This window comes from Mesocricetus auratus, unplaced genomic scaffold, assembly GCF_017639785.1.
Source record: "Mesocricetus auratus isolate SY011 unplaced genomic scaffold, BCM_Maur_2.0 Super-Scaffold_4256, whole genome shotgun sequence".
NCBI classification, from domain to species: Eukaryota; Metazoa; Chordata; class Mammalia; order Rodentia; family Cricetidae; genus Mesocricetus; species Mesocricetus auratus.
In genome coordinates this window covers 8383880-8406698 of record NW_024429182.1, presented here as the reverse complement: position 1 = coordinate 8406698, position 22819 = coordinate 8383880, and the positions used below count along the sequence as shown (strand labels likewise).

General features: G+C 45.7%; 1 long non-coding RNA gene across 1 annotated transcript; it reads right to left on the bottom strand.

Annotated features, from left to right (window-relative positions):
- Nucleotides 1-1644: 1644 nt before the first annotated feature.
- On the bottom strand, nucleotides 1645-11257 carry LOC121139377. Its single transcript, XR_005876337.1, has 3 exons — nucleotides 10569-11257; nucleotides 2581-2766; nucleotides 1645-1968 (listed from the first exon to the last, which is right to left on the bottom strand). It is a non-coding gene; the product is annotated as an uncharacterized LOC121139377 (long non-coding RNA).
- Nucleotides 11258-22819: the final 11562 nt, after the last annotated feature.

Genomic DNA, 22819 nt, shown 5'->3' with positions numbered 1-22819 from the left:
TCCCTAACCCCATAGTGCCCCCCTCTATCAACAGTCATGACTTGCCCCCTCCGTCCCACTCCTAACTGGACCATCCTGATCCTTCATGCTGCCATTCCTCCATCCCCTCCCCCTCTACCCTCCTGCACCCTCAGTTTACCCAGGACACCTCATCTATGTCCTCTTCCCTGGGAGATCCATCCGTCCCTCTTAGGTCCTCCTTGTTACCTGGCTTCTCTGGGGCAGATTGCAGCCTGGTGGTTATCCTTTGCTGTACAGTCATGTTTGTTTCATGGGTCCAGTGCCCTCTTCTGGCTTCCGCAGGCACTGCATGTGCATGATGCCCACACTTGTACTCAGGCAAACCCCATAGAAATGAGTGGGGGTTTTGTTTGTTTGTTTGCTTGCTTTTTGTTTTGGTTTTTTCAAGACAGGGTTTCTCTGTGTAGCTTTGGAGCCTATCCTGACACTCGCTCTGTAGACCAGGCTGACCTTGAACTCACAGAGATCCACCTGCCTCTGCCTTCCGAGTGCTGGGATCAAAGGTGTGTGCCATTAAAGCCTGGCAGAAATGAGTGTTTTATTTTATTTTATTTTGTTTTATTTTATTTTGTTTCTATGGTGTTTGCCTGAATGCAAGTAGGGGCACCATGTGCATGCACACAGAGACTGTTGAAGTCAGAAGAGGTCACTGAACCCATGAAACTGGAGTTACAGGTAGCTGTGAGCCACCTTGTGGGTGCTGGGATCTAAACTCAGGTCCTCTGCAATGTCAGCTAAATGCTCTTAACTGTTGAACTATCTCTCTGACCCTGCATTGCATTAAACTAAGAGCGAGGGTTGTCTAAATAATTTAAATAGACTGACGGAAGACTATAACTTGCCTCGTTGCCCTGGGAGGCAGATCTTATCTGTATCTTATTTGGCATCCTAGTGACATTAGACATTTTAACCATCCCTCATGTGAAACAATCCTCTTTGGTATCTTGTAACATCATTGTCTGGCTTGCCCTTTCTAAATCAGTGGTTCTCAACCTGTGGGCCATGACGCTTTTGGGAGCTGAATGAACCATTCACAAGGGTCTCCAAAGACCATCCGGAAACTCGGCCATTTACATTATGATCCATAACAGTAGCAAAATTACAGTTCTGAAGTAACAACAAAAATAATTTTATAGTTGGGGAGCCGGGCGGTGGTGGCGCACGCCTTTAATCCCAGCACTCGGGAGGCAGAGGCAGGCGGATCTCTGTGAGTTCGAGGCTGGGCTGGACCGACAGCCTCCAAAACAATACAGAGAAACCCTGTCTCGAAAAAACCAAATAATAATAATAATTTTATAGTTGGGGGGGTCACCACATCTGGGGAACTGTACTAAAGGGTCACATCATGGAGAAGGTTGAGAGCCACTGTCCTAAATGTCTGTCCCTGTGGCTTGAATGAGAATAGCCTCCAGAGGCTCATGCATTTGCGTCCTTAGTCTCCAGATAGTGAACTGTTAAAGGGGGGGGGGGGGGGCTGGGGAGTGTGCTGTTGTTGGAGGCGGGGCATCTCTGCCTGCTGCCTCCAGGTCAGAATGTAAAGCTCTCAGCTACTTCTCCGGTGCCACGCATGTCTACTTCTCACCACGGTGATTATGGACAAAGCTTCTTAAACTGCAATCAAGCTGCTAATTAAACGTTCCCCTTTATAAGAGTTGCATTGGCCATGGCTTCTCTGCACAGCAATAGGACAGTAATTAAGACAGCCGTTCAGGAGTCTTTGTGTGTGCAATGATACACAATAAGAAATACTACATTTTTCTCCTAGGTAATGTGAAAGTTAACAGTGTGTGTGAACTTGACTGAGCTAAGGCACGCACAAATAGCTGATACGGCATTAATTTTGTACATGAGCGACGTTGTTTCCAGAAGAGATCGTAAGTTGAGTCTGTAGACTGGGCAAAGGTCACCCTCACCAGTGTACATGGGTATTGTTCGATCAGCTGAGGACTACAAAAACAAAAAAAGAAAAACACAAAGAGAAAACAAATATTAACATCCTTCTCCCCTCAGCCCTTCCTTCTCTCCACCTTGCCCCCTCTTCTAGTCCCTCTCTTCGTCCCTCTCTTTTGAGGTGGCCCTTGATATCAGAACTACTGTTATTCAGGTATTTGGATTCCAAGAGTTAACACTAGCAGTACCATGGATGGTCATACCTCCAAATTTACACAAACCACATAACCAGCATCCCTGGTTTTCTAGCTTGCAGAAGGCATTTCAAGGGAGGTAGCATCTGTCATCATACGCACCAGCTCCAGTGACTGTAAGTGAATATGTGTGTGAGAGTGTGTGCTGTTGGTACCATTTCTCTTGAGAACCTAACTCATATATAACTTTTTTCCTTTTGTTGAAAATAGCTTTTTGTTCCACATAATAAATCCTGATTAATATTTCCTTTCCCTCTGCTCTGGATAGGACATGTGTCCAGTTCTCCTTCCAGCCCTAGAACCCCATTTGCAGCAGACACATGTGGGCCACGGTCTCTGTGAGTTCATTTGCCTATCAAACCTGTTGACTTAAGGGACCTAGTTTTCCTGGTGCCCACCATTCCCTGGTTCTTACCTTCTTCCTGCCTCCTTTTCTGCAGGGGTCCCATGAGCCCTGGGGGGAGGGATTTAATGGAAACACCTATTTAGGGCTGAGTGTCTCAAGGTCTCTCGTTGTCTGCATAGTGTCTGGCTGTGGGTCTCTCTATTTGCTCCCATCTGCTGCAGGAGGAAGTTTCTCTGATGGTGGCTCATCATTGATCTATGAGTAGAGCAGAATGTCATTAGGAGTCATTTTATTGCTACTTTTTTATGAACAGTAGTATTTGACTTTAACCACAGATAGGTCCCTGGGCTGTCTAGTGTCAAACTCTTTGTCATCCAAGCAGTGCCAAGCATGGGTTCCGTCTCATGGAGTAGGCCTTAAGCCAGATATTGATTGGCTGCTCTCTCAAGCCTTTGCCACCTTGCACCAGAGTATTTTGTAGTCAGAGCACCACGGAAGATCAGAGGGTTTGTGGCTGGGTTGGTTTACATTTCTCTTTTGGTAGCATTCAGAGTACCTCCCCTACAGAAGAGGCTGGAAAATACATACATATATATATATATATATATATATACATACATATATACATACATATATGTTATGGTTGTGTAGCTTAAGGTTCCTATGGTATTACTAACAGAGAACATGGGGGTTGTCTCTGACTCTTTTGCATGCTTTGAGGGCCCTTTCCCTCCTGTTGGGTTGCTTTGTCCAACCTTAATATGAGGGACTGTGCCTATTTTATTATAACTTGATATGCCGTGTTTGGTTGATATCCCTAAGAGGCCTGATCCTTCTGAAGAGAAAGGAGGAGTGGATCTGGGGGGGGGAGGGAAAGCAGGGGGGGCTAGAGGAGAGGAGGGAGGGGAAACTGAGATCAGGATGTAATATATGCAAGGAAAATGTTAAAAAGATAATAAAAATAAGAAACTTAGCTTGAGTATGTTATATATTCATTTTCATTCAATTCTAAAAGAGTCTTTAATTTCTTAAATTTATGTTTTGACCTATTTTTCATTTAGTAGAGGTTGTTCAGCTTCGATGAGTTTGTAAGCTTTCTGTTGTTGCTTTTGTTGTTGATATCCAACTTTATCCATGGTGATCAGATAGGATGCAGGATGTTATTTTAATTTTCCTGTATCTGTTGAGTCATGCTTTGTGTCCAAGTATATGGTCAATTTTGGGAAAAGTTCCATGAGGTACTGAGCAAGTATAATCTTCTGCATTCGGGTGAAAAGTTCTGCAAATATCTGTGTGGTCCATTTGGTTTATAACATCCATTAGCTCCACCGTTTCTCTGTTTAGCTTTGTCTGAATGACCTTTCTGTGGCAAGCGTGGGGTTTTAAAGTCCACTGCTATCAGTGGCTATCAGTGTGTGAGGGTCAATGTGTGTGATTTAAGCTGTGGTAGTGTTTCCTTTATGAACTTGGGTGCCTTTGTATTTGATCATAAAAGAATTGCATTATTCTCTTTTCAGAATACTTAAATCGTTTGCCTTTAAAAGAAATACAGTGATTCTGCACCAGAGGACGGGAAATTATTTCTCTTTCAAGCAAAAAGAATATATATGTATACATACATGCCTAACATAATTAGAAGATATATACTATAACAGCTATAATTAAGTTCTCTAGAAAATAAAATCAGAGTGGATTTTATTTTTACAGTTTAAGCAGAACAAAAAGTTATTTTATGTTACTGGCTACCTTTAAGTGACTAAGATGGGGAAACACACAGAAGGAAAATTGGCCTAGAACAGCCTTTTATTTTAATATATATTACTAGTTAATTATGATTAACAAGATAATTCATATTTACAGAAGAATTCACTGAAATTAAATGAGGAAAAAAGCACTGAGATGAAAATTAAAACAAACCATACTCTTGCCAGAAAAAGACTAGGCATATTTTCTTCTCAGTCTAGACTCTCATATATGTATCCACAGATAATAATATATTATATATATATATAATTTCATAAGGTATATAGACTTTCTTGCTAATGTATGTCTTGACAACTTTTTCCTATTATCTTCTAACAGATACATAGATAACATTACTGCACAATAGCCCACAAAATATATGCACCACTATTTACTTAACCTCAGGATTTGATGGAGGCTGTAAAACCTTTTGACCATTCTTCTTTTGCTCTCTTTTCTGATGTAAAAGAAAAGTATTTTCTTACATGAATAAAACTGAATGCAGCCACAATATACCAATTTTTTAAATAAATATACACATTTAAACTGTGTGCCAACCAACATCATTTACAAGACAAACACAGAACAGGGAGGGCAGTCAATGATGCAATTGTGAGAGGACCTGCCCTTGGGTAGCAATGTCCTCTAGACATGTCTCCACAGTTACTTGATTTTGATAGCATTTGAAGTGGTTCTCTTATGTCTGTAGAGTAGACTATAAAGCTTCTGTAGAAACAGACTCTAGGGACTATTTCATTCTGCTTGGACCAAGCATCAGTTCTGTGAGAACAGAGATGAGGAGGGGAGAGTTGAAGGGGAGAGAGGCTTCTTTGTCATCTCAGAATGGTTGAGCAGGAAATCGGAACTAATCCTTCAAATACCTGCTTTTTAATCACTACCATCTGAGTATTTCACACTATATTAGCCCATTCTCAGGTCCTCAAGCTTGGTGGCAAATGCCTTTACCCACCAAACCACCTTGCTGGCCCAGGAAAATAATCATTTTAATGTGCTTGAGAAATGCATCCTAGTTTCATGCTGAGATAGAAGAGTCTGCTTGTCTTCCCTGCATCTATAATTTCAAAATAGGTCATCCATATACAGTCATCCCATTCAAACACCTGAGCACTCCTCTGGATGATTGTGCATATTAAATCACTAAATGGTTTGCCATTTGAGACTTGAAAATACCCCTGAAAAAATGAAGCTCAGTCCCCATTCAACAAAGCAAACCAAACTTCTCATCATGAAGGCAGTTGACTTTTGCTGACTCAGTAAAATTTTACAAAGTATATCATTTATGTTATATTTCAATTTAAATTCACACAAGTAGGCTTGGGGTCCTATTGCACCTCAAACTTTGTACTAAGCTTCTTCTAACAAAACAGGTAACAGAAACTATGGAATAATACAGTACACCTGGGTATCCTGCCACCAAAAGGAACCACTATATTAACAGTGCTACAGTAAATGGTTTGACAATGACTAATGACCAAACTCAGCGTTGGGATGGGCCATCCCTGCTAAGGCTGTTGGGCTTAGCTTCCATTCACGGTCAAAGCCAACTGTTGGTTGTTACAGAGGCAAATAGACAGAATTGTGACAACTAGAGGTGTGCTTATTCCTTTGTGAAATGAGTGCTCTTCCCAGTGTGATTTTTCCCTGGCTCTTGGGTGGCAGGGAAGATACGTGAAAGGACAAGGCCGACCTCAGCTTCCTCCTCCGTATCCTCCCAACTTCACACCACAGCTCGTGGAAACCTCAGCAAGCCCTTCCCACTGAGTCTCAGATCTTCAAGCTGGCCAGCACCCAGACGTGGTCCACCGCAAGTATGGATTGTAGAGAGAAGCCTTTTCCTTGCCAGCCGCTTTGGTTTTTCCCCACCAGTCGCCTGGGCTCTGCCACGTTGCAATCTCCAAATGAACACATAGGATGCTGTATTAATTATGAAGCTGTTGGCTGTTTGCTTGTTTCTTACTGGCTAGCTCTGACTTAAGTATTTAACCCATCTAAGTATTTCTCTTACCGGAGAAAGGGGTCCGGACATCTTACTTCTCTGGCGGGCTACATTATTACTCCCTGTGTTTCTCCTTCCCAGAGTTCTGCTCGACTCCTAGTCCCACCTATCTTGCTTCCCTATTGGCCAACAGTGCTTTAGTGACATATATACAGGACTTCCCCATCAATGGACTTCTCCAGTTCCCAGGCATCTCTGTCCCAATGCTGTGTCCGTTTCTGGCTGGAGATGGAGTGGTACAGGACAGTGGCAAGGCTTGTTGTTCCTGTCAGGTTGCTCTCCAGTAGAAAGCCTCCCCTAAGGAGCATCTCTGGTTAGAGAAGCTTTAGCACATATTGCAAAACCTGCAAAACCCTGCATCAGTCAGAGAGAATGAAGAGCCACCCACTTGACACACCCATGAAAGAACAAGACAGGCTTCAAAGCGACACAGAGAATCCCTGTCTCAGAAAAAAAAACAAAAAAACAAAAAAACACACAAACAGAACAAGAAGTGTGTGGTCTCATCATTCCAAGACTCCGATCTATGCTTTCGTTGCCGTTGCTAATTGTCTATTATGTATCTCCCCCCTGTAATAAAACCTAACCAGCTTTTCTCCATCATTCAAGAAAGGAATCTAATCTTGATGGCTGCCTTGGAGACACCCATTACAGACACAACGAGGTAGAGACAATTAACACGACTTGGTGCCTGCATTTCAACCCAACAAGTTCTAGAAGGGTGACCACAGGCAGGTAACTGAATTGCATCGCAATCCAGTTCCTTCATTTCAAAACCAAGGGCCTAGTGCCTGCCGTGAAGTTGTAGGAAGTGAAAGATGTCTCGTGCCATAGAGCCTTCCGGTGCTTGGTGCCTGGCACTTCCTTCTCTGGATCTTACCAGACATTATATTGTTTCTAACTCATCTTTAGCTGGAATTGATGTGGAGAAAACCTCTCCCTTATCTCAGAATTCAAACTAGAAAAAAACAAAGTTCCCACAGCTAATTCCAAAGACTCCCTTTGCCATGTCTGTTCAAAGACTGGACTGTTGCTGGAGAAGCATTTGTGTTATTTTCCTACCAATAAAGGGTTACGTGTATCTGATGTAAGACAAACACGAGGAGTATAGCGGTAAGTAAAACAAGCAGGAGTCCTACTGTCCTGGCGTTTACCCCGTTTAAAGTAAATGTTGATCCCTTTTTCAGACAGTCGCAAAGGCTATGAGGATGACAGAGAGAGCGAGAGAAGCACGGCGTTCAGGCCGGGGATAGTGCTGCGCACGGTGTAGCGTGCGAGGACATGTCTGAGGAGGAAGCCTCAAAGCTGCGGTTGTGCGGTAAAATCCGTCTTGGTAACGATGTCGCAAGGTTCCGTCCGTCTTAAGGACTGACGTGAGCATGGAGATTTCGTGAAGAGATGACTGGGAGATAAGAGGCTGGGCAGCGGAGAGACTGTGCAGACCGCGGAGCTCAGGGGCACGGCATGCGAGTGTGTCGTGGGGAGCCGCCCAGGAGTCTGAGGCTAGGGGCTGAGCTAACGTAAAGGCATGATCTTAGAACTGTAATTAATCCCTGTGGCAAACAAGAATGACACGAAATATTAGATCCAGGGGGGGTCAAGCAGGTCTCTTAGGCCCAGGTTCCTCATTTCAGAGATGAGAAATTAGAAACACAGAAAAGAGGAGCTCCCCAAAACCTCAATGACATTTTTAAAGAGTACCAGGCCCCTAGACTGGACCTCCATCTCTTGACCCCTTGGTTTCCAACAGTTGCTTACTGCTTCTCAAGTCCTCCATATTGCCTTGGTTATCAGGAAACGAGAGTGAATACATCCTAAGCTGTCCTGTAGGACATCTGTCCTGATCTCTCTCTTTTCGTCTCCTGTGTTTATGAAAATCCCAAGGTCTACACCTGGGATGCTGCGCCTTATGGTTCCAGTGCTGGTGCTGCTAAAGAGGCCCCCAACAGGAATATGAGAAATGAGAAACTCTCAGTCAACCCAGCCTTTGCTGTCGTGGATCCCAAGTAGAGAGCTTTGAGCCTGCATCCCCCACAGAGTCCTCATCACATGGCTGCCTCGCTGTCTCCCCTGTCTCTCCCTTCAGTGACCAAAACCAGACCGAGAGATGGAAGGGGAAGGGATAGATGAGGCTTCCCCCTCCCACTCTAATTTGTACAGTTCATGCCATGAACGTTGCTGGCAACCCCAGCCAAGCCTCCACCCTTCGTGAGAACAGAGGAAAGCAAGGCTGTCCAGACTGACACCGTGGCAGGTCTTCCTCAAAGTCTCCCACCATGAGACTTCAGCAGGTGAAAATCTGCTTCCAAGGAAGGTATCATCACTGCAAACAGCATCCCTGTATTTCTCTGGGACTTGAACAGCATCAGCACCGTGCAGAGACTAGGAAGGGGGGGGGGGCTTTGCTGGTTAATGGCTTCCACATAACGCACTGGCCTCGGCAGAAACACATGCCCATCACTTATGGTAAATGATAAATCCCTAGAAAAGACATCCTATCTACCAAACGGGATCCTTGGCATCTGCCATCCCATGTTCCTAAACTGGAGGTTCTAGGCAAAGGACCGCTGAGAAAGCCTGTCTCTGCAATGGCTTTTGGAGGGCATTCCAATCTAAACCATAATACATGGGGAAAGAAAAACTCATACCTTCCATGCTACACCATTCTGAGCTCCCCCTGACTCTTCCAACAGAGGCAGCTTTGTGGTGCTCACTTCCTAAACTGAATGGTGAGTTTCTGACCCCCCCTCAAACAGGAGGAAGGCTTAGACCAATAGGGGCAGCTAGGAGATACTTGCCTCTCATGCTCCCGTGGAAGCATTGGCCTAATGGGCCCAAGATAGATGTCCCTGGTGTTTCCTTTCTTTCACCAAGGACCTCCTAAGAGGAAGCATTCCCACCCCCACCCACCCACATGCACCTCTTCTCAGAGACACAATTACACCAAAGTGTCAGAACAGTTCCCTCCCCTCTCTTTCCTCATTTTAATTATGATCAAACCCCAAATCTAAACAAACTGTTAAGAATTATTATAGTTGACAACCAGTCTAATGAGTAGGCCCAGTAAAATTACCCGGCATGTAAACCCCTATGGGAGGTGGCCTCTGTTCAAACCTCGGACTTACGTCCTACTGCTTGTGACACTCATCTGGCCCCTCAAGCACACCACCATCGCCTCTGGCACTGGGACTTTGCGCAGGCTTTCCTCTTAGAATTACCTCTCCTCTGTGGATGTCCACCTAGTCAGCAGCTCACCTCGACCTCTGTCGGGGGCTGCTCTGCACAAGTGTCCCCAGCACCAAGCACCACACCCCCACAGAATCATCTCTTTTTGTCCTAAGGACCCTTTACAGTTCTCAGCTACCTAATGAGGGCCAGGGTGATGAGGGGACAGAGATAAACAGACAAAATGTCGCTTTCTCTTCCAAGTATAGTCAGGAAATATTCACGGTTTGAAGCAAGACACAGTCTGTGTGGCCCTGTTATGTCAGCTAATGTGGGAACACACATTGAGGTACAGGAGAGTTCAGGAGCAGTTGTGAGACAGTTGTCTTGCAGGGATGTTTAGTAGTGTCACGACTCCTTAGCAGAAACGCAGAGGCATCAGTGGACACTGTGGGTTCAGAGAGGAGACACCACAGTATGCTGATTAAAACTAGCTTTGGGGTGGATCACTAGTAAACACAGGAGAAAACAAAGGGAGGAGTGCGGAAAGAAGAATTCAAGGCCTGGGGGTTGGTTAGCTAAACATGAAGCGTCTTTTAGATGTCCAACTAGAAATGTCAAGAAAGCAGGAGGAATTGCTAAGAAAGGTCAGAGCTAGGGAAACGCATTGGGCAATCATTGACCTGTAGTTAGGTTTGCAGAATCTTTGTTGCTACAGGAGCCCAGCGAAGGGAGGCCCTGATATCAGTGGCCCTTGCATGTGTGGGAACACACCCGTGGAGCCTACCCCGGTGAGGAGAATATGGCGAAAGTGATGGGATAGAAGATTGAGAGCCACAGTGGGGGTGTGCAGTTGCTCAAGTGTAAGATATCAAGGGGTCCAAGGGACAAATGAGTAGCACAGATCAGGGGGGACTTAAGGGGGCGGAGACACCCACTGCAGGCCTGTCTACTAAAGCTAGCGTTCACATCCTAGACCTGCCCCCCCCAGCCTCCGCCACACTCCCCCTTTTGGACACCAATGCATCTGTGAGTACTGTCACATGCTCGGTGGCTTTAAGCCATTTTAATGCTCATGTACTAACTATTAAGAGGGATTGAAAGAGCCCAACAGAATGTATAAGCACCTTACCAAAGCACTTCTCTATGCTGTTTTCTGCTTGAGTTCTGGCCTGGTTGCACTCCTCTTGGCTCTTGTATCCTGGCGTCGTTTACATTCTTGGCTCCATTATCCACGCAAGATCCTGCCTCCTGCCCTGGATGGTCATTAAGGCTCCAGTCAGCTCCTTGAAACTAAATGGCTTGCCCACCTGACACCTCAGATGGCTTTTCCGAGGGGAGAGGATCTTAAAAACGCCACGGTTTCCTTCAGGATGCCTCCCACAGATGCACTGAAGAATTCCTCAGCCTGCTCCGCTCAGCTCTTGAGAGGATTTTCCGTCAACTTTGTAAACATGTTATTTCCGGCATGCCTTAATTGTTTGCCGAAATGCTATTATGTTCGTTATTCCCTCCTTTTTATTTCTGACATCTTTTTATGGAATCAGATCTTAATCTTACATTGTGCTTTTTTTTTTTAAATATGAGATGCGGTGGTTTCCGCAGCTCACGAGCGCCCTCTTTTGCTGAAACTGCAGAATGTTCGCAGTACCTTGCTTTTTCCTCACCTCCTCCTTTCGGGGGTTTTTCTTTCTTCTTCGTTTCTCCTGACCTCCTGCCACTCGCTTTGGATCTTATCCCCAGCAGCTCTGCTACTGTGGGGCTTTGTCTTAGAACGCACTTCTGTCTGGTGAGTACTGAACATCCGTGGGGCCCAAACTCCCAGGCCCTTTCAGATCTGGTCACTCACCCCTAGTGGAGTCTGCAAAGAGGTGAACACCGTTCTCAAACGGGCGTCTGGAGCTTGCAGGGGACACCTGCTCCCCGCTCTAGGCGCTGAGATGTTCACTGGACGCCGGTTGCTTTCCTGTGTGTTCTCCATTCAGCACGGGTGTTGCTACAATTAACGTAATATGCAGGTGATTGGTTCTTGTTTCCTAGTCATTTTTAAGTCTTTTTTTAATCTAATTATGGAATTAACTTCGAATACAATTGGTTTGAATTATTTCCATTTGAGTTTCCCCATCGTTGTAGATTTCCTGTTACTATTCATGTTATTATTATTAAATCTGTTCTTGGCGATTTAATACATGTTTATAATGCATTCTGATCACACTCCCCACTCTTTTACCTCTCATACTTACATGTAGAGTTCATGAGACTAACTTGCCCACTAATTCTATTGTAAATGTTCACCATAGATTGTGAGCTGACAGGTTTGGGGTTTTATTCTACCTCAGCAACCCTATTTAATTTCATCTAAATGCTTAGAAAAATTAAACTTCATACCAGCATAGCCATTTTCCCAGACTCCCCTAGGTTCCATGTTTAAGCCTTTAACAACCCTCTGAGATATTCCCATTACACAGATGAAGAAACTAACACCAAGAGAGAGAGCTGAATGTCCTAAGGTCAAACATTGTAAGCAACACTCGGATACAAACCCAGGTTCTTTGCGCATGAAGCACACATTACCAACGGCTCTGCAAGGCTGCACTGAAAGATGGCCAAGCCCTTGGGAAAGCGGGTAGCAAGCTAACAGAGGTTAGCAACAAGCTTGCCCTGAGCTCCAAGAGTGGGGTGGATGGAGGCTCTTGGGTTTCCATGTGTAGAGAGAACAGAAGGAAGCCACTGAGGCTGGGGATTTGTGAGACACAGAAGTAACACGAGGTGGAACAGGGAGAGGAAATCAACGCAGCTTACTCAGGACACTGCACAACATGGAAAAGGTCTTAGGCTTTATCTTCCACGTGACGCAAAGCCCACTGTCGGAAACGTCCTAGATAACTCAGATCACTTTTGTTCCCTTGAAGGGCCAAATTGGGAGGGCAGAGGTCATGTGATTGAAAGGCATTTGACCACAAAGAACGTGGATGCACGTGCGTGTCATGGTATGTACATTGTTGGCCTGTTGGGAAGTATGACGGTGAGGTCAGGGAGATCATACACAGAGGGACAGGACGTTTCGTGAGACGGAAGGCTGGAGAGCTGTGTCAGCCAAGGCCGCGATGAGAAGACCCCGGCAGGTGTTACTCAGGCATCTCTCGCAGCAACTGCATTCCTCCATACCAACTGCTAAGAGAAAAGCCAAGCCATGGAGGCTGTGGCGTGGCCAGAGGGAAAGACCCATGGCTTTTAACTGAATGGGGCCACACAGTTGGTGCTGTAGCCCCTCTTACGGTTCTCAGAATTCTGACTCAGAAGGTCAGCCACGTTCACCTGCCAAGATATTTTGGGTAGTGATTCCCCTCCCATGCTATTCTTATCAGTTCTCTTTTGTGGCGACTGTGACACAGCTTTGTAGCAACTCTCCTGTATACCGAAACGTTCAGCCCTTTTCCTATTCTCATTCAAACCAGCAAAAATATCAGGGAAAAAAAAAAACCGGGAGACAGGACTATGCCTGCAAGCTGTGTCCTTTTTATATACATTCCAGGAGGAAGGTTGCTTAAATTCTGTGAGGCAGTCTTACTGGTGTCACATGCACTCTATTAACATGCAAAGCACAGCCACATTTCCACGCTTCACTGGCCACTTAATGTTAAAGGCTGCTTTAGCTCACCACACAAAATTCTGCCTCCTGCATCCCCTTTAAAACCACGGGGAATTGTTTTTTCCTGTTTTGTTTTGTTTTGTTTTTAATTTCTTTATTTAAATTAGAAACAAGCTTGCATCACATGTGAACCCCGGCTCCCTCTCCCTCCCCTCCTCCCCTGCCCCCACCAATATCCCCGACCTCCCACCCCATCCCCCTTCTGCTTCCCAGGGAGGGTGAGGCCCACCATGGGGGATCCCAAAGTCTGTCATATCATCCCAGGCAGGGCCTAGGCCCCCCCCATGTGTCCAGGATGAGAGAGCATCCCTCCATGTGAAATGGGCTCCCAAAGTCCATTCGTATGCCAGGGATAAATACCATAATAGAGGGAGTCATTATAGGTTTGAAGAGAGATCTGGCACTAGTGAGATTTCCAGAGATCTATAAGGATGACACCAACTGGCAATCTAACCAATAGTGGAGAAGCTACCTTAAATGCCCTTCCCCAATAATGAGATTGACGACTACCCTATATGCCATCCTAGAGCCTTCATCTAGTGGCTGATGGAAGCAGAGACAGATACCCACAGCTAAACACTGAACTGAACTCCTGGAACCCAGTTGCAGAGAAGGAAGAGTGATGAGCAAAGGAGTCAAGACCAGGCAGGTGAAGCCCACAGAAACAGCTGACCTGAATAAGGGTGAGTTCATGGACCCCAAACTGATGGCTGAAAGGCCAGCACAGAACTTACCCAGACCCCCTAAATCTGGGTGTCAGTGAGGAGGCCTAGGAAATCTATGGGGCCTCAGGTAGTAGATTAGTATTTGTCCCTGGCATACAAATGGACTTTGGGAATTGTTTGTGGAAAGGCCACCATATGATGAACCATGGGTGGGAGGTTCGGGACAGTTCTAATCAACTAAGAGGGAACATTTGGGAAGGATGTAGGTTGTGCTATTAGCAGCCAGCATCTGTAGCTGCTGGAAGAAGACAGCATTGGTCAAGGGAAAAGACGGGGCACTTATGGTGTCCACTCCACAGGGCTTAGGTGGAACCACATCCCTGGCATTTCTAGCAATGTGTTTATCTAGATGCTGGTGTCTACCTGGTACTCCCTTGTTTGGTTGGTTTTCTGTGAGGGCTGTTTGCTCCAAGATGTCTTTATGGCAGTGCTCAAAATTTGGCCTCAACCAATGTTATGGTTAATGATCATGCCTTTGGAAAACCAAAAGCAATTTCACTTCGCAACCCTGCAGGTCTGCAAATCTCTGAGACCTCTGTGTCTACTGAAACTGTTTCCAAGCCTTCTTTCCTGAAGCTGACCTCTGCCCTGCACTGTTTTTGTCAGATGTAGCTGATGACAGTGCTGCTGGCATGCAGACTGACCACCCCAGTACTCAAGTTCATTGAAAACACTATTTCCCAGACTCCACAAGCAGTGTTCTACAAAATTTTGGCCCACACATAAAAATGAGTTTCTATTATCTCCATATCCTGTCATTTGTCCACCAAAAAAAAAAAAGAAACACGCAAAGATTTTAGATGTATAAATCTTGGAAGTGGTAGCAAGAACTCAAGACCAATCGGATAATTAGCAGCCCATGGCCCAAGCTGGACCTGTGAGAACCCTTCCATGAGGGTGAGGAACAAATACTGCCTCTGTGAATCTGATTCAAGAAGCTGCAGGACAGGCACCACACTCTACTTTGAGTACTTAATTAGTCATTGATTCATTTCATCTTTCCCTTTGGGTTCAAAATGAGCACTTTGGTTTAGGGTTGTAGATGTATGCATGTATGTGGCTAAGACAGAGAGAATTTACTTTATAGACTGAAGTAAGCTTGTAAGTAGCACTGTCTATGCACAGACACTGAGCTAGAAAGAGAAAATTGCACCTTTATTATCTTTGTGTGTATTTTTAACAAATCAAAGTTTTGTGTGTACACGGTGAGAGACGTTCTTAATGGGGGCGGGGGAAAATTGTCAAACTCTACAAACCAGACTTACCGGTCAACCGTCTTTACTCATTTTTAACTTCCTCCAGCAGGGAAACAGAAAGTTTAAAATACAAGTAAGGGGACTGGAGGGATGGCTTGATGGTTAAGAACTCTTGCTGCTCTGACAGAGGACCCGGGTTTGGTTTCCAGCACCCACATCAGGCAGTTCACACTGTCTGTAATCCCAGCTCCAGGAGATCTGACACTTTCTTCTGGCTTCTGTAGGCACACACACACACACACACACACACACACGCACACGCACACACACACACACACGCACGCGCACACACACACTCGCACGCATACTCACAAGTTAAAAAATAATAATAACTTGTTTTTTGATGAATAGACATAAGAAACTCAAGGGCTATTCTGAGGAATTCAGCAAACCCCGGAAGGGACACAATAACCTCAGCAGGATGCCACCATATGATTGGACATAATAACTTCAGCAGGACGCCACCATATGATTAGATCCGTGATTGTTTCGTACTCAGTCAAAATAGTCTATGGGTGGAGGAAGATTCTTCCAGCTCTCTTCCACAAAACATTCATGGAATTTCCTTAATCGTCTTCACACCAGGTGAGCCAAAGAGGCCTCTAGTTAACATACCTGTGGGCCTTGGTATTACATGAGAACTAGGGGGATGCCAAGTCCCACCTCAGACCTGTTGAATGAGAATTGTTGGGAACGGGGCACAGCAATCTTCCTTAATGAGTCCTCTGGGGATTCTGAGGCTCCCTGAAGGCTGTGAAATTCTGCACTGTAGTGCATGTCCTGCACAAAGCTGTCCCCAAAGGTGTGTCTCTTGGGGTGTGCTGCATCTCCTGTACATCCTGCAGAGGCCACAGCATGGGTTGTCTAGTCAAGGCAGACCCTGCAGAAGTCACAAGTCCTCCAGCTTGAGAATACTTCCCAGGGAACTGGACTGGGACACCGCTCTCAGCTTGAGAATACTTCCCAGGGATCTAGACGGGGACACCGCTCTCCACACAATTACAAGGGGCCATGGAGCCCATATTTTTCTCTTCCTTCTGCAGGAAACGATTGCATCATTCACTGGGATTCCTCTGACAGACAGAAGACCAGTCCATCTGTATTTTCCTGAGCTACAGTAAAAGATAATTTCCTACCACAGGGCTCAGAGAGCTACTTAATATATGCCACTTAATCCGAGAGGATGAGAACAACCCACTAGTAAATTTCCCACTACTATAATAAAACACTTCAGTCAAGCTAACATTATGAAAATTTAGCTCACAGTTCTGGATGTTCAAAGTCAAGACTGGGTGAGTCCTCACTGGTTTGGCCTCTGGTGGGAGCTAAACGGATGGTTTCACAGCAGCAACCTTGTGAATAAAAGTGAGATATCATCTCCAAAAAAAAAAAGGAGATAGAGAGCTGGCTGGAATCCTACAGCCCCTTTCAAAGGCATCAACCAATGTCAACCAACGATCTAAGGTCCTCCCAGAAGGCCGTGTCTCTGAAACGTTTCACACTGTCTCCCAGCAACACCACTTTGGAGACTGTGCCACTCCATGGGGAACAAATGACACGATCCTGATGATGATGAGGCAGTGCCATAAGAAAGCCACGTCTCTCCACAGTACTCAGACAGATGTACCGCACCGACATGGTTAACACTCTTGAAACAGCGTTTCCTCCAGGAATTTCTTTCTCTTATGGAAAAAAAAATAAGGCAACATTCCTCATCTCTTGCCAGTCTCTCTTTGTGGACTCACAAGCCTGCTGTTGCTTTGCAGTATTTTGTTTTGTTTCTTAAAAGTTTTAGAGTAGTAACTTTGGAAGCAGAAAGAGACGAACTTGAATCTGTAATCTTAAGCGATTTTTTAGTTAGCCTTAGTTAATTTTCCTAGACCTCAGCTTCTCATCTTTAGGAGGAGAGCACCGCGTCTGTATTACGGAGTGGGAGAGGGGGATTCGTGCAAAGTGCTCATTCCTACTGCGAGCTTTGCCTCCAAGGTGAGCACCCCTTTGCCCTGCCTGCTACTGCCTTGCATAATAGAATGTCTTCGCACATAGGAACCCAGAGTCTTTCTATCTCGGGGAAGCTGAAGAACCCAGCTTTGTAATTGCTCAAATTTCCAGTGACCTTTGCTCTCGTTGGGTCCAAATCTCCTACCAGACAAGGGCCTTTCCAAGCCTTCTTTGAGGCTTGAGTACTGTTTTCCTAGAACGTTAATGCTAGAAAGACCTTAGACTAGGTCTATTTAATACAATTCTTTCATTTTACAGATGAAAAAACAGTGACCGCAGAAGCTGAGATACTAGGTCATGGTCATTTGGCAAGGAAGCAAAGCACAGACCAAAATCCCTTCCTTTGCATTCCCCTCTTGGTCGTCCAACCCAATAGCTAAAAATGAAGATGCTGCAGCAGTAGCTTGGGGTTTTCCCTCCCAAATGCTCAATTTAGAAATGAAGAAAGAATCTGACTTTGTTCCCAATGCGTCTTGGCTCTGTATTGTACACCTAACCTAGGTTTTTATATCAGAGTATTTTGGATCAGGCATGATTGTGGTTTTATTTTAAGCAGTTAGAAAATCAAATTTCTTGGAACTTAAGGTCTTTGAAGATCAGTAATCTGAAATGGGGAACCTGCATAGGACCGAACTAGACTCACTTAATACAGGTGACAATGGTGCAACTGGGACAATGTATGAGGTCACTGGCAGTGGATCCAAGATGTAACTCTAATGCTCAGACTGGCTTAGTGCAGCCCATTCTATACGGAGAGATAACTTGCCCAGCCTAGACACAGGGGTGTAGGGGGAGAGGTGCCTTGGTCCTGCCTCAACTAGATGATGGGACAGACTTAGTAGACTCCCTAGGGGAGGCCTTACCCTCTCCATGGAGCAGATGGGAGAAGGAGGGGAGTGGGGGAACAGGAGGAGAGGAGGGAGGGGAAACTAGATTTGGAATGTAAAAAATAAATTATTAAAAAATAGAATGAAAAAAATTGTAATCCTTGGTTGTCCAGTGCCAGATCTAAAATACACACAGAGGAAACACTGGCCAGACTCAGTAGGTTGTGTTTATGTTAATTCATTTATATGCATATGTAACAATAGCTACAGAGGAGGCATCAAATGCAGGAGGGGGCAGACATGGAGGAGGAGGAGGAGGAAGAGGAGGAAGAAGAGGAGGAGGAAGAGGAGGAGGAGGAGGAGGAAGAGGAGGAAGAAGAGGAGGAGTAAGAGGAGGAGGAGGAAGAGGAGGAGGAGGAGGAGGAGGAGGAAGAGGAGGAGGAGGAGGAGGAGGAGGAAGAGGAGGAGGAGGAGGAAGAGGAGGAGGAGGAGGAAGAGGAGGAGGAGGAGGAGGAGGAGGAGGAGGAGGAGGATATGAGTGGGGAAATGATGTGATTAACATTTTAACTAAAATTTTAAAAGTAATACAAGCATCAGTAATGTCCCTAGAGTCTGGTCCCATCCTTGACCACCCATGAGACACTGCCTACCAGAACACCCAACTGGAAACTAATTAGTGCACATGGCAGGAAACAAAAACAGATGCTAGAGTTCTTATTAATTTTTGTTTAAATTGAAAACAATCTTATTTTACATATCAATCCCAGTTCCCTCTCCCTCCTGTCCTCCCATTCCCCCCACCAATCCCCCATCCCACCCCCTATCCACTCCTCAGAGAAAGTGAGGCCTCCAATGGGGGTGGGGAATCATCAAAGTCTGTCACACATTTGGACAGGACCTAGGCCCTCTCCCGTGCATCTAGGCTGAAAGAGTATCCCTCCAAAGGGAATGGGCTCCCAAAACCCATTTGTGCACTAGGGATAAATACTAGATCCACTGCCAGAGGCCCCATAAACTTCCCAAGCCTCCCAGCTGACACCCATGTTCAGGGGGCCTGGTTCGGTCTTATGCTGGTTCCCCAGCTGTCAATCTGGGGTCCGTGAGCTTCCACTTGCTCAGGTCAGCTGTTTCTGTGGGTTTCCCCAGCCTGGGCTTGACCCCTTTGCTCATCACTCCTCCCTCTCTGCAACTGGATTCCAGGAGTTTGGCTCAGTGCTTAGCTGTGGGTCTCTGCTTCTGCTTCCATCAGCTACTGGGTGAAGGCTCTAGGATGGCATTTATGACAGTCATCAATCTCATTATGCTAGGGTTTGAAGGTGTGTCCCTTACCTCCCAAGGTCATATGCTAGAAATGTAATCATCAACAAAGCAGGATAAACCGGGGATATTTATCTCCCTTTAAGAGGTGAATACGTCGTGAAAGTAGAACCCTTGTAAAAGGATTGCTGCTGTTGTCACAGTAGAGGATTTGTTTAAAAGTGTGTTCATCTCCTCCTCTCCATCAATTCCTGCCACGCTCTCACCTTTCGGGACAGAATGACACAATGGGGAGGCCTTCACCAGGCAATGGCTCCTCTGTGCTGGGCTTTTCAGCCCACAGAACTGCAAGAAATAGATATCCAGCGGTCACAGAAACGCAAGACAAAGACACTTGACCTTCTGCGCCAGGGGAGCGTATATATTCAAGAAATTATGCCATTTTTTAACACGAAGGAAAGCATAAAAAGGTAAAGACAATTCCTCAATTACAGTCTGATTCCAAAAGAGGAAGATGATGGTTTCTGCAGGTTGCAACAATAAACAAGATACAGGGTTGTTCATTTGGGAAGTCAGTATCGGGATGAAATGTTAGCGTGAGAGACTATGTAGGGTAAGCCCAACGTTCTCTGCTTTGTGACCTGAATGTAGGGCAAGATCACTATCAGAAATGAGACTTGTCAGCAGCTGTCACTGTACCGTGCACAGAGGAGGCCAAAGCAGTGGCCACCAGCTCCTTAATCTGACAGCAAAGCCATAATCATGGTACTGAGCTGCAGAAATATCAAATCCCCATGCTAGGCAAGTGAACCAGCAGAGATATCAGATAGAGTCCAGCTGGAGAGAAGCCCCGGGTGGCATGAAGAAGGACTTCAGACATGAGGTACCCGCTCTCCTGGTTGTCTTGCTCTTAATCTTGTCAGTTCAGTTTGGGACATTATACCCCTCGTGATTACGGGTCATGTTGTTTGTCTTGATCTTCCTGTCAGGGATGATTTAAAACGTCAGAAACAACAGCTAAGGTTTCTGGGTGACCTCCTTGCATTCCCAGTGCCAGCACGGCTGCAGCCCCACACAATGGTGACGCCATCACAGTCCTGAGCAGACACTCCCCAAGCCCCTGTCTTGTTCTCAAGGCCTTCTACACCATTCGCTCCCATCTTCAAGACTTCTTTCCCCCAACAAAGCGCCGGGACTGTCCACTTTCTACCAACAAGACTAGTGTGTGCATCTGTCTCGGGGACTGTAAACAGTGCGTTTTCCACTCACCAGCTCCCTTTGCTGGTGGTTTTGCATGATTCCGAGTCTGGATAATTGGTTCGTGTTTTATCTAGAGAATACCAATGAGGCTCTTGACTCTTCCTAACCATGTTTAACTTACACTTAACTATCCCAGCGAGTCTGTCACTATCTAAGAAAAATAAAAGGGTTCTCTAAGAGCCTCAGAATTTTCCCAAGACATGCTATGGTTGTTATCCTTAAATATTATTGTAAGCACTATTAACAGTGAGCTGGCTGCCACGAAGAAACTAAAAGGAACAAAGATAAGTTTACTTGACAACTTAAATAAGACAGAAAACGCTCATATATTTCCCTAAGAAATCAGGGAAAGTACTTTTAAAAACCCAGGAGATTGGCAATTACTTTGCAAGCATGCTTTTAACTGGCACAGAGAGACTTGTGCCTCTCTGATCATGTGTCTACAAGCAACCCAGAAGAAAGTTGTGAGTCCTTTGGCATGTTGTTTGGATGACTTTAGCTCCAAAGAAGCCATTTGTCTAGGAGAGGCTTCCTGTGCTCGGTGTTAACAGTAGCTGTTAGTGGTTTTAAGTGATTGGAACAGCATCACAGGGCTGTGAACTGGCCTGTTCCACAGCATGGAACTACGCAGGTACTTTTCCTGCAGGAAAGGCTGAGTCTCCACAGGACACATGGCAACACCAGAAGGCCGTAGGATACATGGCTGAGCACAGCAGACTTCTCTGTCTTTGTAGGGCTTACAGTCAGTGGCCTGGACATCCTTACAGTGTGATTACGAGTACAACTAGATTTGTCCTGGAAACAAAGCCCTGTGAAGCTTCTGGCAAGGACTTGACCTAGACTCTAGGCTGAAGTCACCAGAGATGCCTCTTCTGAAAATAAAGTAATTAAACAATGGTGTCAGAGGTGATGGGAAAAGAATGACCGGTTGGTAGCCCATGGGCTGTAGAGGTCCCACAGCATAGGAAGGATAACACTTGTAAAGACATACTCACGCTTACTATGGTCATAATTCAAGCAAGACTGACCAGACTTGGATATAGCCAAGCAAGCAGCAGGGTCTTGTGGCTCATGTGGACAATTCTAACTTTATTGTGGAATCAATAGCAAATCAGAGCAGGAGTACTAAATAATTGACCTTGGGGGGTCCAGTAACAATGAAAAATAGAGCAAAGCCTGTAGTTTTTAAAGCATGCTCACCTATGGCTGGTACTGAATAGGCTTCTTTTAATATAGTTTCAACTCATGAATGTCTTTTTGCAAAAGAATTCTAAAACTGTCGTGTGAAGCCTTTACCCTTTTACTATCCATCTGAAATCTCAGCCCTTGACCGCTGAGCGAGGCAATGTGGGGCTGTCTCTGGCTGTGTTTGGGCTCAACAGACAATAGAGTCCTCTGTGTGCTACATCCCCGGCCTCGGCTATTTCCTTCAGATAGCCATGACTTTGCAAGTCAGAATTCAACAGCGGACATCATGGAGTGAACAAGAGGGGAGAGGCAGGTAGGTCTGTGGGGAAAGCAACAGTTAAGGCCCAATGTGAAAGTTTGTGTCTGCCCTCCCCAGCATCTCTCTAAAACCTCAAGTCATTTTCAAAATACGTAGGCCAACATGGAGTTTCCAAATGCGAGTTTGAAGTTCTCATGCTGAGCCACGCCCAGACCCCTAGGGATTCCTCGGCATCTTGAGGCCCACTTCAGCTTGGAGAGAGGTCTGGTTTCCATCCTTGCCTCCTGCTATCTCCTCAGACCCATCATAAGGACCATGTTTCCTCTGCTGCCAACATAGTGTGGTGGTTTGAACAAGAATGGATCCAATAGACTCGTACATGAAAGCTTAGTCTGAAATTGGTGAAACTATTTGGAAGGATTCGGAGGTGTGGCTTGTGTGTAGCACTAGGGGTGGGCTCTGAGGAACATGCCATTTCCAGTTAACTTTCTCCCTGTCCTCCTCCCTCTTCCCCTCACTCACCCTCTCCCTCTCTGTCTCCATCTCCCTCTCCGTCTCCTTCTCCATCTGCCTTTCTCTCTCTCCTCTCCATTTCTCCCTTCCCCCTTTCTCCCTTCTGCTTTCTCTCCCTCTCTCTCCCCCTGCCTCTTCCTATCCCTCTCTCCCTCTCCAACTCATTCTCCCTCATTCCCCCTCCTCCTTCCTCTCTCCATACATGCAGGCATGTGTGCGTGTGTTCATGCGTGCGTGTGTGTGTGTGCATGTTCATGCGTGCATGTGTGCATGTGTGTGTGCTGTGGGCTCCTCCTGCCTGTGACTCAGATGTAAGCTTTCACTACTGCTCCAGTGCCATGCCTGCCTGTGTGCTGCCATGATGATCATAAACTCTATACCCTCTGAAGAACCATGAACACCCAAATTAAATACTTTTTTAATAACTTGTCTTGGTCATGGTGTC